The sequence below is a fragment of the Ailuropoda melanoleuca genome, chromosome 11 (assembly GCF_002007445.2).
Source record: "Ailuropoda melanoleuca isolate Jingjing chromosome 11, ASM200744v2, whole genome shotgun sequence".
In the NCBI taxonomy this organism is placed as follows: domain Eukaryota; kingdom Metazoa; phylum Chordata; class Mammalia; order Carnivora; family Ursidae; genus Ailuropoda; species Ailuropoda melanoleuca.
This window is the reverse complement of record NC_048228.1, coordinates 109,785,620-109,796,948: the sequence shown is the minus strand read 5'-3', so window position 1 is coordinate 109,796,948 and position 11,329 is coordinate 109,785,620. Positions and strand designations below refer to the sequence as shown.

General features: G+C 59.1%; 1 pseudogene; it reads right to left on the bottom strand.

Moving 5' to 3' along the window:
- Positions 1-391: 391 nt before the first annotated feature.
- Positions 392-10,620, bottom strand: LOC100484792 (annotated as a pseudogene).
- Positions 10,621-11,329: the final 709 nt, after the last annotated feature.

The following is an 11,329-nucleotide window of genomic DNA, read 5'->3' as shown; positions in this document are numbered from 1 at the left end:
TCAATGCATAAATCTTTCACTTCCTTGGTTAAGTTTATTCCTAAGTATTTTATTCATTTTGCTGTTGTTACAAATGGGATTGTTTTCTTAATTTCTTTTTTGGATTCTTCTTTTTTAGTGTATAAAAATCTTCATGATTTTTCACATGCTTTAAAATCGAACCATAGTCCACATGCAGAAAGGGGCATAGAACATGAACGTACCACCCAACTATCACAAAAGGAAATTTGTGTGTCAAGAAATAAGGGTCTCCCCAGCCCACCTGGTGCCACCTCCCAGGCACTTCTCTTCCCCCCAGAGGTAATCATTATCCTCATTTCTTCCTTCTTTTTTTTTTTTTGGACTGTCCTAAATTGTTTATTAGGTAGGAACTTTACAAACATTACTTATATTAGTGGTAAGGGTAGAGCTGGAGGAGAGCATTGCGTCTTCTCCACGCCACATGCAAAAACCACCAATAGTGTGGTGGAACTTGTGACCCTTTCCAAGGCCATGTTCTCACCGCCTGCAGATGTTGGTCTTCGCATCTCCCTGTGCTTGTGTGGTTTGGTGATCCATTGGGTGCCAGGATTTCTTCTGATAGCTTTATGGAATGGATCAATATAACCTCAAAGAATTTGTACGTGGAATCTTTGCCAACCCAGTAATAATTCAAGACTCTCAGAGCCCCACAGTGGCTTCCGGCTGGCTCCTCTGCCACAGACTGTGGGCTCTGGTCACACTTGAGCCAGTTAGCGCCATGATGGACAGGCTTGTTGTAGGTCACACCCTTAGGAACTGGGTGTTTGCAACCACCACGACACACATGAATCTGATATATGACATAACCTGGCTTGGCCTTGTGCTCCAGTCTGTGCACTTTATTAGGGTGGGCTGGGCAGGGGGCTCATGGAGCCCAGAGAGCTGGCGGTCCTGCCAGCGTGCGCCCTGAGAAGAGAGCACGTCACACTGGACTGCTTCTGCCTCCACAGCTCCTGGATGTACCTGTTTGAGTACCTTTCAGCTGATGGCTGCCGCTGGATGGAAGGGCCCTTTAACCCGATTTCTAACTCCACAAATTCATCCTGCCTGTTTGGAACTTCACATAGAGGAATCACGCAGCTGAGCATCTGTGTCTGACTGCCCTGATCAACACTGTGTGCAGAAAGGTCATTCGTGGTGCTGGGTGAAGCGGTGGGCTCTTTGTCTCCTCTGTAGACTGTGTCATTGCGTGGATAGACAACCCCCCGTCGTTGGTGGCCATCTGGGTATTTTCTAGTTTGGTGCTGTTCCAGCTAGCACTGCTAATGACAGTCTCGTACATACCTTTTGGTGAACATATGTGTGTGTTTCTGTTTGGGGATGCACCTGGGGGTGGAATTTCGAGGAGTGCCATATGTTTAGCTTTTGTAGATATTGCCAAATCATTTTCCAGCACACCTCTGCCAATTCACACAGCCGCTAGCCACGTGTGGGAGTCCTGGCTTCCCGAAGTGGTGGCTGGGGCTGGCTCACAGAGGCTCGCAGAGCTCCTTGCACACATCTTTCTCCGCTCTGCTGGTAGCAAGTGACGCAGCACCTTGCCATCAGCCACATGGGGGTTATTTACACCACTGCAACGGGCCGGCGGTGCAGGTCAGGGTTCCTGGCACTCTGGAAAGGGGCTCCTTGAACGTTGACCAGCATGTCTCTGCTCCACTCCTTGCCACCTGGTGTCCCCCGTCTTCTGTGCAGCCCCCCCATGGGTGTGTAACGCTATCTCATGAGGCTTTTATGGGCCAGTCCGGCTCACAAATGACGCACCGAGCACTTTTTGTGTGTTTATGGGCCATTAGTGTCCACTTCTGTGAAATGCCTATTCAAGGTTTCTTGTAGGCTTTTAACTATGTTTTATGTGTTGTGATTGCACAGCCGTGTGATGATGACTTGAGGGCAAATATCTTTTCCTGCAGTCTGAGTGGTGTTTTTGATGAATAAAAGCCTTGAATTTCTAAAAACTGTTTACTGTTAGTCCATAATGTTGTACTATTTAAGAGATATTTTCTTATCCTGAGACCATGAAGAGTTTTTTGCATGGGGTCAACTTTGGCTTTTTCCATAGAGATATCAGTTTACTGAGCACCGAGTACCTATTGAAAATATCATTAAAAATATGCCTAATTTTAAGTACTTTTATTATTAGTAATTTCACCTGGGATGAAAAGTTTGCTTCCTCTCTCTCTCATATATATATTTTCTCCGCTCTGAGTCATTTGAGAGGAAGTTGCAGACATATTGTCCCCTACGTCCTTCAGAGGTAATTCCTGAAACAAGGACAGTCTCTTATGTCACTACAATACAGTCGTCAAAGTCAGGAAATTCCGTCTAACCTACGGACATTCAGATTTTGTCACTTGCCCCACTAATGTTCTTTATGAGTGTGTGAGTTTGCACACACACTCACGCACACACACAGCTCCTAGACTGTACACTGCCACTCACAGAGTCCATGCTACCCGCACAGCAACAGGCACCCATGGCCCGCAGACCTGGGCTCTAAACCCTGCCCCAGAGCCGGAGAAGTGGCAGCTTCCAGGGCTCAGCAGGGAGGTCAAAGAGGAGTAAGACAAGCTACAAACGGGTAACACGGAGAGGGAGAACTATTTCATTTTACAAAAAATCGTGATTAGCAGTAAAAATTTAGGGAGCCCTGCTTTGGAGGGTTCCTGTTTCTCAGGCACACAAGTCCCACAGTCGTGCTCCGTGTCACCATTGCCACGAGCCCAGGACACTCTCCGTCCTCGACCTGGACGTTGCCGTCCACTGACCATCTTTTTCCTCCCTTGAGATTGGGTTGAGATTGGTTGTGTCTCTGTCTGCTCCCGGGCGGGTCTCGGTGAAGAGCTCACGTCTTGATGTGAGCTATGTTCCTCAGTGTTCTCCTTCGTGGTTACTGCTTCTGGGATCTTATTTAAGACATGGGGGGCGCCTGGGTGGCTCCGTCGGTTAAGCGTCTGGCGCTTGGTTTCAGCTCAGGTCATGATCTCAGGGTCATGGGTTGGAGCCTGGCTCAGCAGGGAGGCTGCTTCTCCCTCTCCCTCAATCCCGCCCCCTGCTCCCATGCTCTCTCTGTGTTTCTCTACAAATAGATGAATAAATCTTTAAAAAAAAAAAAGATGGAAGAAATCATTTATTCCGTCTGGGCCACGGAGATCAACCCCCACATTTTCTTCTTTTATTCATATGAAAATGACTTTTGTGGCATTAAAATCAACAGATACAGCTACTGCCTGTGGGGCTAACTCCCGGGAGTAAGTATGATGCTCGACACGCTGCCTGTGGGCAGGAGGCAGGCACAGGCCGCTCCTGCAAAGGGTGTGGGCCAGGTTCAAAGTCCAGTTTCCCTGAGAGAAGCAGGAGGTGGACGCAGGGGTCACTAGGCTGCCTCTGTGTCAGAGTCTAAGTCACATTGTCCTCCGGGGCCCTGCCTCGCAGAGCGGGGACCGAGGAGAGCACAGCCCGGGCCCCTGCAGGGCGTGTCTGTGGCAGCCCAGACCCACTGCGCCTGTGCCAAGCTTTGGGCCACAGGAAGCCCCACACTCGCTGTTTGTGACCCTCCAGGGAGCTGGAGCCCCAGAGAGTCAGATGGCAGGAAACAAGGTGGAGGGTCTCAGGTGGGGCTGGGGTGTTGGAGCGGTTCGAGCAGGGCTGGGGACAGGCTGGGGACTTGGTGCTGCCTGCACCCTGGCCACCGTGGTCTTGCTGCTTCACACTGCTCCCTGGAGCACAGGGAGGGCCAGACCCTGGACACCAGCAGCAGCAGGCTGAGCCCCCTGGTGGGGCAGGGGGACTGTGGCGGCTGAGCAAGGGGCAGGATGGGGGTCTGGGGGTCAGTGGGAGTCAGAGGAGAAAGCCACAGGAACCAAGGTCTGAGGCAGGGCCAGGTGGGTGGGGGGCTGCCCCAAGCTAGTGGGGTCCACACCGGCCCTGGAGTGCGCTTAGCAAAGGATGCCCTGGTCTTCCCGGGGCAGCTCCGCTCACACCACCGTCTCTATCCGTGGGATCCCACCGCTCAGGTCCAGCCTGCCAGCAAATGCAGGAAGAACCCGCCTGGTGGGTGCAGTCTCCCCGGGGCTGCCCCCCGCTCCGCCCACAGCGCGGCCTTTGTCCCGCTGCAATTCTTGGCCAGGCCCTCACTGCCCGCCTGGGGGAACCACTCTGGCCCGTGTGGCCTCCTCCTCCCTCATGCCCCCACTCTGGCTCTGAAGACCCACTGTCCCCTGGTCGTGTGGACAAGCCTGTGTGTCCCACTGGAGGGAGCAGGCTCTCCTGCACTGAGTTGTTCTCTAGAAAGCCCCACCCCGTGCCCACGGGCGGGGGTCCTAGACTAGGAGCTGGGGAGCAGGGTTCTGCACCCCCGCTCCATGAGGCAGTGACCCTGAGCTCCATCGTGGTCCCCACCCCCAGGCCACCCTGCCCCAAGCGGGCCACAGAGCGGGCAGGTGGTAGGGTCTGTGGGCGCGGCTGGCGGGCTTGTTCCACGTCAAGGGGTCTCGATGGCGGGCTCTGCCTCGCTGGGGTGGGGGTGGGCAGGAGAAGGGAGGCTAGAGGCACCAACCAGACCCAGCAAGTGTTCTCGCCTGGAAGCCCCCGACTGTCCAGCTCATATTCATGCTCTTAATTGTAATCAGTACCCAGAAAAACAGTCGATTCTGTCCCGCGTTGTCCACTGGGACAAGGAGCGGGGAGGATTATGCAAATACGGTACAGACCAGGCTCCGCGTGCAGGTCCCCAAATGATCCGTCAGCCGCTCTCCCAATTAACAGGCGGCAGCCACCGCCGTCCTCCTAAATCACCCCGGCCGCGGCGGCCAGCCCCCTGGCCAGCATCAATCACGTTCTTATTGCCACCACGTGCAGGCGCCGGCTCTTCCGTGAGGACCGGTGTGACTGTCCCCTAAACTCCGAGGCTGGTGATTGATGCCACCTGCTTCGCACATGCCAAAGCCGCCATCTGCTCACAGGGAAGCATAAACTTGGAATGCGCGTGTCCTGCTGATTTTAACTGGGCTAATTTATTGCTCACGCGCAGAGGAGCGGGGTTTGCCGCGAGCTCTCCAGCCACCCGGGAGCCCGCGGCCCAGCCCTCGTGCCTGCGATCGCGGCTGATAAGGGCCGCGACAACTACGGGAGCAGTTAACACCGTCGCCAGCCCCCCAAAGGCACAGGGGAAGGAGCCCCGGCAAGGCACCTCCTGTGGGGGATTTATTTCTGAATTAAGCACTCCCGGCCCCAACGGAGGCCTATTCATTTCCACAATCAGCTTTCCTCCCAGTTGTAAACAGACTCTTTCTAAAACTTGTGCACGATTTTAATTACAGATAAGTTTCTCTTTAAAGGACGGGCATTCATGCCTGGGTTGCTAAGCTGAATTCGATACATCTCTATGTTCCTGGGGTCCTGCTGACGTGCTGGCCGGGAGAGACATACACCTGGCCGGTGCCCGGACAGCTCCTGGGTCCTGGATGCTTCTTGGCCCAGAGGCGCTAGGGGCCCACCAGCCCCCACTGCCTCGCAGTGACCGATAGAGCAAGCGTCACGGGGCTGAGGCACCCAGACTCTCTAGAATGTGCCCCACACCCGGTGGGCAGGGATGTGGTGCGGCTGGGCCCTTGTGCCCCCACTCGATGGGCAGGGGTGGGTGCAGCAGGGCCCTTGCTGCCAGCACAGGAGGCAGCTTCAGGCTTTGAGAACTGGCCGGCTGGGCACAGAGACATGCAGGTGGCCGGGCCTTCAGGGTTAGCCCTGGAACCAGCTCTGGACCACCACCTCCTCCGAGAAGGCCCCCGGACCCAGGCTTTCCCAGCTCCTCCGGGGGGTCCCTGCTGCTGATGGCGGAGCCTCTCACTTCAGTCATGTCCCTGGACTGTCCCATCACCGCCCCTGGGTGGGGATCTGCTCCATAGTGGAGGGGCACTGAGGGCCCCGCGTGGAGCCCCAGGCAGGGCATGAAGCCGGGTGCAGAGGAAGGCATTTGACAGAAGGAGGGACTGTTCTCAGTGTTGGCTGGCACCTGTGATGGTGTTGAGGACCCTGGGGTGCCACGAGGCCTCTCGGCACCTCTACCAGGGAGCATCGGCCGTGAGGGACCAGGGCCTGCCTCCGGGGACGGCGGCGTGAGTCTGTGAGGTGCGCCGGTGGGAGCCCAGGCACGCGTGCAGGGCTCCGGGCTTCCCACTGAGGCAGGGCAGGAAAGCTCCCCACCTGCACAGTCCCAGGCAGCGTGTGCACACATGCAGGGGCACGCACGTTCACGCGTGCTCGGGGACACGTTCGGGTGCTGCTCGCACGTGTGTGTGTGTGTGTGTGTGTGTGCATGGAGCTGGAGGCCGCCCACGGGCTTGGCTTTCCTGTGAGCTCCTCTGGTTTGGAGAGGCATCCTTCTGTTTGTGGAGAAAGGGCCCGGAGGTCTCTGTGGGGCGCTCGGGGGCCAGGTCCTGGCGGAGCCTGCCGTGGTCAGGCCCGGAGATTTCTCAGCAATGGATGAAACTGCTCTGTTGTTGTGGCTTCGCCTGCCCCAACTTGAAATCCCATCATGATCGCCTCATCTTACAGCGTGCTCTGGCCCTGGGATCAGTAGATCAATAGACCGGTTACCATCTGGCTCCGCACCCTGCCTGCTCACACTGCCCTGCTGGGCACGGGGGCCCCTTGAAGCCGAGGCCCAGACAGTCACCCTGCAGTGCTTGCCTTTGAACTCTGGGAGCCATGCCAGCAAGCCCCAGGGGTCTCTGCCGTCCCCTGGCCACTCACTTGCAGCCTTACAGAGAGCACGTGGGGTCCTGCCAAGGCCATTCACGCGAGGACCAGTGCAGACCTTGACCCTGGCACCCCTCTTCCTCATGATTCCCGTGCCTGATGGGACCCTCAGGGTGAGGGAGGCCCGCTGCTGGGCCCCCGGGCTCCATGCACCCTGCCCACATCCTCTCAGGGCAGGCAGGCTGGGACCCCGTCTCGAGAGCCAGCTGGTGGCGGGGCGGTGAAGCTGGGATGGCGGGCTTGGGCCCCAGAATCTCCTGGGGGCTCATAGCGCAGCAGGCCAACAGTGGCAGCAGCTAAGTGCCAGCTCCAGTTTTGCTGTATTCACCAGGAGATGCCGACTTTCTCCTGTCTCCGAGGTCTCATCAGGGGACAGGGATGCTGGGAGACACTGGCTTCTTACAGAACCAAGCCTACTCTCGTTGTGCGGTCCAGCAGTCATGTTCCGCGGTGCTCACCCCAATTACCCGAAACCTCGCGTCCACACCAAAACCTGCCCACGGATGCTGATAGCAGCTTTATTCATAATCGCCGAAACCTGAAAACACCCAAGACGTCCTTCAGTGTGTGCGTGGAGAGATGACCTGTCTTCCACCCGGACGACAGACGATCACTCGTGCTCACGGGAAAGGACGCCCAAGCCATGAGGAGACATGGAGGAGCCTTAAACGACGTGACGAAGGGAAAGACGCAATAGGGTTCCCGTGGTGGGACGTTCCGGAAAAGGCAGAACTGCCAGACAGTAACAAGATCAGCGGTTGTCAGGGGTTGGGGGGAGGGGGGATGAACAGGTGGAGCACGGGGATTCGGGGACTGGCCGTGGGCACCTGTCCTGATGCCTTCGTCCAAACCCACAGAACATGCACCACCAGGTGTGGCCCCGACGTCGTCTGTGGACTCTGGGTGATGATGGCGTGTCAGTGGAGGCTCGTCCTCCGTAACAGACGTCCCACTCCGGTGTGGATGTGGCTGGTGGGGGGACGGGGGCGCATGGGAGATCTCTCTCTGAACCTCCCTCTCAGTGCTGCTCTCACCCCCAAACTGCTCTAAAAAAATTAAGCTTACTCATTTAAAAATGCAAACCAGTGCTATGAAATGGCGATTTTCTTCCATTTCGGAGGCCCGGCCACATCATGGGGTGACAGGACGGCTCAGGCATGGGCACTCCCCGTGCCCCCCAGAGGCCCACGTACACAGTTGGCAAAGTCTTGGCACGCCAGCGGCTTCTGGAGCAGGAAGCCAGGGCTTGCCCCAGCAGGAGGCGGACGTCAAAGCAAAGAAAGCAGAACGTGGTGGAGCGAGCTGGGAAGGGAGCTCGCGCCCCACGCAGCGCGAGACCTCAGACCCATGGCAGAGACACACGCGTGTGCACATGGCACGCACACCGGCTTGTGTCTGTCTGTGTGCGCGTGCACAACCCCACACACGCCCCACATGTAGGCCCACAGCTGCCCCACACCCACAAACGTACCCCAGCTGCAGGTGTGGGCCTAGGGACACAGGGAACCACACACCTGGAGCCCGTGCATGGCTACACCGGGGCGGACCGCAGCGCCCCCTTCCTTCCCTGGGTTTCTGGGTCTGGGGGCACGGCCTCCAACCAACAGCCCCAGGGGAGCCCCACGGTGTGCGTCCCATCCCAGAGGCCAGGCCAGAGGCAGTCAGCAGGGCTGCTGCAGTAGGGGGATGGGGGGCTGCCCCTACCCCCCCGTGCCCACTCTGCTCTCGGGGCTCTTGATATCTTGGTCCTCCATCCTGCCCAGGTTTCTGATACTGGCTTCCACAGCCCCCTAGGACTCATTTGGGGTCAGCAGCGTTTGGAAGGCCAGTCCAGGAAGGAGCTGACTTCACAAGTGGGGAGACCCAGGCCTGAAGGCGTGGTGAGCGGCTGGCTGGTGGGTCACACGGGGGGTAGCGGGTGCTTGCCTCCCCTGCCACGACGTAGCTTCCGCTCGTGGGGCTGCGGGAGGGCAGGGTCTGACCCGATATGGAGACACTCTGAGCCAAGGCCAGCATGACCAGGGCCCATCCAGCGCCCTGCACCCCCCGCCCCTGCGTGCTTGGGGTGGTGGGGAGGGGCCACCCACCTCTGCACAGGCAGTGAAGGGGCAGGAGATGGGCCTGGTGTTGGGACGCATGGGTCCCGCGGCCGGGAGAAGTCTGGGGTGCGGCAGGAGGCTGCACAGCGGAGGGGAGGCCTGGTCACAGGAAGTTTTACCCTGCGTGTCCCATCTGGGGCGGGTCCATGCTGGGGGTGCCCACAACCTGTTTTCTGTAGGAGGCCAGAGGGCAGCCTGAGACCCACCCAGGGAGGCTCCGCCTCAAGAGGCCCTCAGGCCCAACCAAGGAGGGGCCTAGACCAGCCTCCAGTCCGGAGAGGAGGGGGCCCCTGAGGGGTGGAGAGAGGTGTGGGGGGTGGGCTGCCTGGGCGGCAGGAAGCTCCTTGAAGCCCCCATGAGCTTCCTGAGCAGGGTCAGGGTCCCACCCTTCTGAGCTGTGGGGAGGGGCGCAGGGACCCAAGCCCACCCTGCCCCCTGAGGCAGTGCTGGGCCTGGACCCCAGAGGGCAGGGCCCCAGGGCGGGCTCACGCACCTCACTCACACTCCTGCTTGGCTCTGGCTCCAATGGACAGACGGACGCGTGGCCCCCTCCCACGGGCCCCACCCCTCCGCAGCCGCCTTCAGTGATTTGGAAGTGTAGAAAATGGGATTATCCAGGAACAGATGTGCACAAAAGGGGTGAAATGGAAAGTGCTAGCGTGGCCGCCTGCCTCTGATTACCTCTGACGGCCTCGGCGTCCACAGCCCCCCCAGCGGGGCCGGGCCAGACCCCGCGAGCCCTGCAACGCGGCTCATTGAAATTGAATTGATACTTTGTGGACTTCATTTGTGAATAATGTGATCTGACAGGGACAAATGTGACGGGGAATTGTTTTCAGACCTCCTCCAAACGAAGCTTATGATGGGTAAATGCGGACGCCTTTGCCTGCGCCCCGCCTTTGCCTGCGCCCCGCCCGCCGCCTGCATAAGCAGCACCCCCCATAATTGAATTGCGGGCGGGGAGGGCGGGCGGGCGGAGGCCTCCCCAGGCCAGGGGTCCGGGCCCTGGGCCGCCCAGCCCCGCGCCCACCGGCGGCCCTGCGGCCGCGCCGGGCCTCAGATGTCCTACATATTAATTCCCTTTGCCGAACACTTGCCCGGCGCGCTCAAACCCAGTTAGCTGGATTGATGAAAGCGGCAAGAGGATCCGACGCTCGCTGATTCCGCCTTTTCAGCTTCGATTAGCTCAGCCCGCGTGACTCCCGTCAGAGCTCCATCACGCGGCGCGGACCCCAGGGAGGGCCGTGTGGTCACGGGGCCCAGGAAGGCTTCCGTGCGGGCCATTACCTCACAGGAGTCCCCGCAGAATGCGGTGGGCGGGCGCGGACACAGGGCCTGGCTCCAGGGCTCGCTCATCCACTCCCGGGTCGTGACACCTCGGCCGAGCCTCACCCGCCGCTGGGGCCCCGCTCCCCCGCACCACGTGCGCTGCCCGCTCGGTCTCACACCTCTCCTGTAGCTGGCAGGACAACACCACGGAGGGACGGCACGCTAACCTACGTTTTCCAGAGGAGGAAACTGAGTCCCAGGCCTCGCATTCCTCCTCCTGGCCACCATCATCGGGAAGCATCCTTCACCAGTTAAGGGCTGGGGGCGTCTGTCCTCTGTCCCAAGACCCAGAAGGAAGGGACCACAGCATTCCTGCAATGACCGTGATGAGGACGAGGGGCAGATGAGGGCTCAGGGGCAGGTGCACAGTGCCAGCAAGGCGATGCCAGTGCTAGGACCTCACCCCGGGCTCCATGGCGGTTGTGGGACTCCCTGGGTCCTGAAAGCCCCAACCCCCCCGTGTCCCCACCACCAAGGCCTGGAAGAGGGTCATACAGCCTGGCTCCCGTAACCCAGATTGACTTGGGGCCCTTCCTATGGGTTTTTCATGAAGCCAGTAGCCCTGAGGTCCCTCTGTGCCCCCTGAAACACCGAGGGTGCAAAGCCCAGGACACTGGGGGGTCTCTGGGTTTGCAATGTGGGGCCACAGTCTCCTGAGTCTGAGCGGCCACGCTCCCACTTGCCAGACCTGGGGCCAGAGCCACTGAGGCCCCGACTGCGTCTCCCGTGGGTGCGACGGCGAGTCAGCAGGGAGTGGTGCTTGGGAAGGCGGCTGGGCCGGGGGTATTCCCCCCAGAGGCCCCCTCTCCTTTCAGCTCCTGGCCCCTTCCTCCGGGAGAGGACACAGATAAAGACTGACCAACTTTGATCCCAAGGGGGTACCGACCCCCAGAGGACACCCAGGGCCCCATGGGGCCGCCCCAGACCTGCTTGGCCCCCGGCTGATGGCCTCAGCCTGGGGTAATGCCCTTGAGAGGCACCTGAGCCCAGAGCAAATCTCCAAACAGCAGCATCTCCCGCCCAGCCTCCCTGCAAACCCAGGGGAACCCACACGCGGCTCTGAGACCTTCCAGTGATGTTGGCGCATCCCCCTTCCCTCCCTGTCACCTCGCCTCCTGTTTTCA